The sequence below is a fragment of the Nomascus leucogenys genome, unplaced genomic scaffold (assembly GCF_006542625.1).
Source record: "Nomascus leucogenys isolate Asia unplaced genomic scaffold, Asia_NLE_v1 000945F_67181_qpd_obj, whole genome shotgun sequence".
NCBI lineage: Eukaryota > Metazoa > Chordata > Mammalia > Primates > Hylobatidae > Nomascus > Nomascus leucogenys.
The window spans coordinates 26,410-34,499 of record NW_022097120.1 but is presented as its reverse complement, the minus strand read 5'-3'; the positions used below and the strand labels follow the sequence as shown (position 1 = coordinate 34,499).

The window sequence follows — 8,090 nt, the reverse complement described above, 5'->3', positions numbered from 1 at the left end:
AACTCCGTCACTACTAAAAATACAAAAATTAGCCGGGCATGGTGCGGGCACCTGTAGTCCCAGCTACTCAGGAGGCTGAGGCAGGAGAATCTCTTGAACCGAGGAGGCAGACATTGCAGTGAGCTGAGATTGCACCATTGCACTGCAGCCTGGGCAACAGAGTGAGACTCCGTTTCCAAGAAAAAAAAAAAAAAAGAATTTACAAATATCACTGGAAGGGCTGGAGCAGTGGGCTCTAGACCAGGCCCCAGGACCAGCCTACCAGGGACACTGCCACCACTAGGAAGGCAGGACTGCTGAAGCTGCTGGCTTCAGGAACACACCTCTTCAGCTGCTAAAACTCTCAGTATTAGATTTAGAGCCACACCACACCTGAGAGATCCAATCCAACAAAAAATAGATGAGCCTCACCCTGCCTCTCGACTCCCAAGAAGCTTGTGCCCAGACAATGAAACGTGTTCCAGAAAAACCAGCAATGATATACACTACTCATGGCACCATGCACGTGCCTTCCAATTCTCATACATCTGATTTATAAAACCAAAATCACACCCAAAAGCAACTACAAAGAAGCCTCTCCCACCTTCACATTTCCCTCACTGGGTAAACTCAGATTAAACATCCCTTCCTCCAGGAAGCCTTCCCTGACTTCCCCAAGACTATGTTAAGTTGGCATTCCATGTGCTTTATTTCCATTCTTTATCAAATTTTATTCTAATGATAGGCCATTAGCTGCATGAGATGGGGCTGTGTCTGCTTATTCTCCATCATATCCTCCCCACCTAGTGGTAGATGATAAATTCACATGTGTTGAATGAATTAATGAACATGAGCACAAAGATTTTTTTTTTTTTTTGAGACAGAGTCTTGCTCTGTTGCCCAGGCTGGAGTGCAGTGGCATGACCTCGGCTCACTGCAACCTCCACCTCCCAGGTTCAAGCGATTCTCCTGCCTCAGCCTCCCAAGTAGCTGGGATTACAAGCATGCACCACCACACCCGGATAATTTTTGTATTTTTAATAGAGACGGGGTTTCATCATGTTGGCCAGGCTGGTCTCGAACTCCTGATCTCAAGGGATCTGCCTGCCTCGGCCTCCCAAAGTGCTGAGATTACAGGCGTGAGCCGCCGCACCCGACCGCAAAGGGCTAAATTTTTTTATTTTTATTTTTTGAGAGTAGCACCGGCTTTATTGTCTTTGTGGGGGCCTGGAGAGGTTGGGTCCTTGGGGGCAGCGGGGAAAGGCGGGAAGCTGTGTGACCAGGGCCTCAGGTGGTGTGCATCTGGGGTTCCTCCGCTTGTGGGTGTCCATTGGTATCACCGGTACAGCCATTGGTGGCAGCAGGTACCGGTCCTTTCTTGTTCGACACAGGGCAGGCAGCAGCCACGGGTCCGACTCGCTTGAGGCCAGGCACTGGGAGCTCCATCTTGTGCTCCAGGACCACGTGGTTCTGTGGCGGAAGCCCCACACAGGCCCTGACGATGTTCTCGATGCAGCTGAGCTGGCGGAAAACCACATTGACCACCGGGCTGCCCGGCGGCACCAGCGGCTCCTTGAAGAGGATGCTAAGCAGGGACAGCACGGGGTGGAAGGTCTGTGGCTCGGTGTTGTCATTGGTGCAGAAGCTCACGCAGTGGCACAGCTCGGTCAGCAGCGCCAGGTCCAGGATGATGGGGGCGGCCAGCAGCGAGTCCTCGCACGTGTTGTGCAGTACCAGCGTGTTGCTTACGCCCAGCATCAGCTCCAAGGTAGACTCGTCCAGCACATGCATGGGGTCGCCTGCGTACGGCATGTACTTGATGACCACGCAGCGGTCACGCTCCTCGCAGGGCGCGTAGAGCACTGGGTGTCTTTGCACCATGTCGTCCACCACGTTGCTCTTGGACACCTCCTCAGAGGGAACCGCGATGGCGCCAACAGGTTCTGCCGGTCGCTGTTCCCCAGGTGGTTATAATTCACAATCGACTTGGTCTTGAGGCCGTAGCCAATGAGGAAGTCTACGAGCACGGACTTGACTTTGGTCTGGCCTGACTTGAAGTCATCTCCGCCCACGTAAACCTGGCGCTGCCACGCGGGCTCAAGGACTCCGGGCACCAGGGTGTCCTGTGGGGACCCACTGAGGAAGGCACAGCCCTCCAGGATGCTGGCCACGGCGAAGAGCGTGGAGGGCGACACCTTCAGGCCAAGCTCGATCGTGCGCAGCAGTTTCTCGGCCGTGTTGTTGAGACGTGGGACCACCTCAAAGAAGCGCTCCCTGTGCGCCGTTCACAGCGCTATGACTTTGTCCAGCCCTGCGCTAGACCGGAAGTCTCGGATGTCCCGGCGGATCTGCTCCAGCTGCTGCGCGCGCGTGCCCGGGATGAGGCTGTCCGCGCGCGTGTTCTGGTTGGCCGCGATGAACTCTGGGATGTATACCAAAGGCCGGGGCTGCAGGGCCTCCATGTGTGGCCACAGTTGCTCCTGCAGCCCCCAATCCAGCACCTTTGCGAGCCGCATCGCCTCGGCCAGGTTCGGCGACAAGATGTCTCAGCCATCGAACACGAGGTCGTTGGGCGCCACCATGGGCAGCAGCCGCGGAAGGGCACGAACACCTCCTAGCCCTTGGCGTCCAGGCCCGGGCTCACGGTGCCCGCCTGAGACAGCGAACCGTAGTAGTTGGCCCCCTTACGACCCCTGCGCTTGGGCCAGGACAGACGCAGTAGGTTGGCCAGCACCGCGGAACCGGTGCGTGGAACCGTTGTTCCCACCCCAGGCGACAAGCATGACCCCTAGCCTGGGCACCTGCCGGCCGGGCGGTCCGGAAGGTGAAGTGCGTGGACTTGAGGTGCACCTTGAGGACGCCGCCCTCGCTTCTGACGCGCGTTGTCTGGTACTTGTACTGAACTCGATGGCCTCGGGGCCGTAGACCACGTCCGGGCTCTGGACCAAGAATTGGACGGCGGCCTCCATCGCATCGCGGCGGTCTGCGCGGAGTCGGCCCAGGCAGCGGCGGTGGACAGCGCGCTAAATTCTTTACCTAAGATTATCTTTCACTTTTAACAACTCTGTGAGTTAGACGGTATCCCCTTCGTGTGATGCATGAGAAAACGGAGACTCAGAGTGTGACATACCCAAGGACATCCAGGCGAAAAAGGACTTCGAACTTGGCCCTGTCTGATTCCAAAGCATGTGTGGTAACCACAGCGCTATGTTGCCTGGGTTCAAGACCTGGACTTGACACTTGTCCTGGGACAAGTTGCTAATCTTTCTATGCCTTAGTTTTCTCATCTAAAAAATGAAGAGAGGGTAATAATGATGAATGAGTCAATGCCAAGGAGTTTCATCAGCTGTGAAACTGTTCAAGTACCACTGTTTGCACGACCCCGGTTCTCTTCCAGGTCCCTCACGTGGGCCTGCGTGACTTCTAAAGAAGACCTGAGACCAGCCCGGGCAGCATAGTGAGACCCTGTCTTTACAAAAATAACAATTAGCTGGGCGTGGTGCTTGTAGTCCCAGTTACTCAGGAGGCTGAGGTAGGAGGTTGATGATACAATGATGAGACTGCACCATTGCACTCCAACTTGGGTGACAGTGAGACCCTGTCTCAAAAAAAAAAAAAAAAAAAATGGAACACCCAACATCCTTACAAGCCACCCTGGTACCTTCACTCAGATTTATTATGTTCATAGCACTTCCCACTACTGCCTTGATCATTCCTTTAATTTTTTTCTATATTGTTTTTCTCTCCTACTATAGAAGAAAAGCCCTGTGAGAGCAGGGGCTTCGTTTTTTTCACCAAAGTCTCCTAGCACCTCCAATAGTACCTTGCATAGAGAAAGCTCTGGAAAGACAAATTTGCCTAATGAATAAATGAGTGATTTACATATTATTACATCTATATGATGTATCAAAGTGTTAAAACCTGTTATAAGAGGAATGTAGAAAATGTGGTATGTTCATATAATGGAGTAGTACTCAGCCATGAAAAGGAACAGCTGATGCACACACAAGGAGACTGAGGCTCAAAACATGTTGAGCAAAAGAAGCCAGGCACAAAAGAGTACGCACTACATGAGTCCACCCATGACATGCCAAGGATAGGCAAAAATCAATTCTTCATATCAGAAATCAGAACAGTGGTCAGTCACCTCTGGGGCTGGGAACTGGCTGGATGGGGCATGAGAAAACTTTCTGTAGTGATGAAACTGTTTTATCTTGACTGGAATTTAAGACACACAGATTTATATGTTTGCCAAAACTCACCAAATTTGTACATTTCAGATCTGTGCATTTCCATGTTATGTACATTTTTCTTCAAATTAAAAAAAAAAACAAAAACAGCTGGGCACAGTGGCTCACGCCTGTAAACCCAGCACTTTGGGAGGCCGAAGTGGGTGGCTCACTTGGGGTCAGGAGTGCAAGACCAGCCTGGCCAACATGGTGAAACCCTGTATCTACTAAAAATACAAAAATTAGCTGGGCGTGGTGGTGGGCACCTGTAATCCCAGCTACTCAGGAGGCTGAGCCAAGAGAATCGCTTTAACTCAGGAGGCGGAGGTTGCAGTGAGCTGAGATTGCGCCAGTGCACTCCAGCCTGGGTGACAGAGTGAGACTCCATCTCAAAAAGAAAAAAAAAAAAAAAAAGAAAAACAAAACAAACAACCCTATTCTTGAAAGCAAAATGAACAGCTTCTTCAAATCAAATAATTTTGAATGAAATCGCAGTTTGATTTAGTCCAGTTAAGAGAGTATTTTGAAATTCTAGGTTCGTTTGTTTTAGAATTTCTACCTCAGGAGGCTATTGCCACAGTCCTGAGCACATGGGCTTTAATTTGTTTTGTTTTTGAGACAGGGTCTTGCTCTGTCACTCAGGCTGGAGTGCAGTGGTGTGATCTTGGCTCACTGCAGCCTCTACCACCTGGGCTGAGGCAATCCTCCCCCCTTAGCCTCCCGAGTAGCTGAGACCAAAGGCACACACCACCACCCTGGCTAATTTTTTGTATTTTTTGTAGAGATGGGGTTTCACCATGTTGCCCAGGCTGATCTCGAACTCCTGGGCTCAACCCATCCTCCCGCCTCAGCCTCCCAAAGTGCTGGGATTACAGGCGTGAGCCACCACACCCGGCCTTGTTTTTTTGACAGGGTCTCACTCTGTCACCCAGGCTGGCAATGATCATGGCTCACTGCAGCCTCAACCTTCTAGGCTCAAGTGATCCTCCCACCTTGGCCCTCTCAAAGTGCCGGGATTACAGGCATGAGCCACTGTGCCAGGCCCACACGGGCTTTAGAGTCAGCCAGACCTGAGTCCAAACCCTACTGTGTCACTTACTGGCTGCATCATCTTGGGCACCTTCTTAACCTCTCTGAGCCTCAGTTTCCTCATTTGCAAAATGGAAATAATAATAGCGGTTACCTTTCAGGGTTTATCATAAAAACCAAGTACATGCAAATCACTGATCAGTGCCTGGCACATAAAAGGGTTGCATAGATGTTATACATTTACTAAGCAAATACTTTAATAAGTAGATCCCATAGCACAGGTGATTAATTTAACAAGACGATTTGATGTGACTGGGCGATTTAATTAACTAGAGGCTAAATGGATTTTCCTGAATCACGAATCCAGGAACACAGCCTCCCTGGTTTGCTGAAATGTAGCCACGCCTATGGCAATTTCTGGAAATATTGCTTATTCATAAAGGGACTTTCTCAGTACAGTGTGTGGAGAAGCCTAGAATTGAAGTAGGGAAGGAAAGCCAAAAGGCTATATTGTCTTCAATTATTCAGAAAACTGGTCTGCAAATTAAGGATTAAGTTTATTCTGTAGTTCCCTGAGGGGTGGAATTAAATCCAATAGGAGAAAATGACAGGGAACAGATTTCTACTGAGAATAAGGAAGGACCTTTTGTCCATCAGAGCTTTCAAAAAAAGGGAGGGAGAGGCTGTCTCTGAAAGTAATGAGCCTCCTGTCACTGGAGGTGACCAACCCTAGGCTGCATGAGCCCTTGGCATGAGCCCTTCAGTCCTATGTCTGTGTAGTGTTTTAGAGCTTCATATACATGCATGAGCTTGAAAGGAGGTTTATTGTCCTTATCCCCTTTTTACAGATGAAGAAACTGAGGTTTTGGGGAATATGCCCCTTGCCAGGTGTCACACAGGTGGGAGGTGGCACCACCAGGATGGGACCTCAGGTCTTTCAACTTCAACGCCAGGTGCGCAGTCCACTCAGGCAAGCCCCAGCGAGAGCGGTTATTCACCAATCCTGGCGCATCACTGGGTCACTGGGAATGCTTGGGGAACTGTTTTTGTTTTTTGTTTTTTGTTTTTTTTTTTAAGATGTGTCTCATCTGTCACCCAGGCTGGAGTGCAGTGGTGCCATCTCGGCTGACTGCAACCTCTGCCTCCCAGGTTCAAGTGATTCTCCTGCCTCAGTCTCCTGAATAGCTGGGATTACAGGCACGCACCACCACGCCCGGCTAATTTTTGTATTTTTAGTAGAGATGGGGTCTCACCTTGTTGGCCAGACTGGTCCCAAACTCCTGACCTCAAATGATCTGCCTGTCTCAGCCTCCGAAAGTGCTGGGATTACAGGCGGGAGCCACCACGCCCAGCCTCCATTTCTTAAGCTAAGTGGAACACAGGATGATATGGTGACTCAGCCCCTCCACTGCTTTATATGACTGAGCTAATTCAGTATAAAAATTTTAAGGCTTCTCATTGATGCTGTAAGCAACAAGGTTTGGGATCCATTAGGTGATCTCTAGGGTCTTTCTCAACCCTAAATTATCTGACTTAAACAGCTGGAATGTGGGGGCAATTTCTGTAGCTCTACTGTAATTAGACCTGGTTCCCGCTGGGTTTACTAGTCACAGTTGTCGACGCAGCACCCACCAGCCCACTCCCTGGCATAGAGTCAGAGGTTTCACTGTTGATCCAGACATTCAGCCAGCCCTGATGAAACCAGCTGCTCTCAGCAGTTCCAGGGCCATCATCACCTCTCTGCCTGCTGGAGCATCTGAGGGTATCCCGCAAAGTTTCTGGGTTGGCCCCATGTCAAGAAGAGCAGCTGCTGGCAGCAGGGGACTCGGTCAGTGTGTGTCCTATAAACCTCTTTAGGTAATTCTGCTTTAATCTGCTGCTCTCACATTTGGTTACAAGGATGACTGGTTTCACAGCACAGACTGACATGCAGCTATCCCCACCGATCACTGTCTCCGGGAGTTAAGCTCTGTGGGAGTTGCTTAAGCACAGGGTGGCAGGTGCAAGGTAAGAGGCAGAGCCTGTGCAGCCTCCATCCTTAGGAATGACTGAGTAGGACTGGCCAGGAGCCTGGGACTCCCAGCCCCACATTCAGCCTGACCTGATTACTGTTTACAAGCAGAGAAGCCAAGAGGTTTGTGTAGAAATGACAGTGTGCATAATCCAAGCGTGGAAGAACCCACCCACCCACAGTCCTCCAAGCTTTACAGAGCATCTCAAGAATCAGAATACCCAGGGACATAGTATGTTCCTATCATTGCTTAAGCCAGCAGTTTCCAAAGTGGGGGTGATGCACCCCAGACATCACAAGACAATTCATGAAGGTGAAGGGACATAACAGAACTTCTATAATCTTGATCACTTTTTGTTTGTTTGTGCTTTTTTTGTTTCTTTTTGTTTGTTTGTTTTGAGACAGGGTCTTACTCTGCCACCCAGGCTGGAGTGCAGTGGTGCGATCTTGGCTCACTGCAACCTCCACCTCCTGGGTTCAAGTGATTCTCCTGCCTCAGCCTCCCGAGTAGCTGGGATTACAGGCACATGCCACCATGCCTGGCTAATGCTTTTGTATTTTTTTGGTAGATAGGGGTTTCAGCATGTTAGCCAGGTGGGTCTTGAACTCCTGGCCTCAAGTGATCCACCTGTCTCGGCCCCCAAAGTGCTGGGATTACTGCCTATCTTAATCTTAAATTTATAATTGTAAAGTATTCTATGAGGTACCTATTTTGCTGCATAATAATCATCATAATAGGTAATGTCAATGAGTTTTTATTCTATGTCAGGCAACATTCTAATAGCTTACATGTATCATTTCATTGAACCCCTACAACAACTCTATGAGGTAGGTATTATTAA

General features: G+C 49.9%; 1 pseudogene across 1 annotated transcript; it reads right to left on the bottom strand.

The window, feature by feature from the left end:
- Positions 1 to 1,179: 1,179 nt before the first annotated feature.
- Positions 1,180 to 2,995, bottom strand: LOC115834158 (annotated as a pseudogene). The gene has a single exon (XR_004029211.1). The product of XR_004029211.1 is annotated as an inositol-3-phosphate synthase 1-like (transcript).
- Positions 2,996 to 8,090: the final 5,095 nt, after the last annotated feature.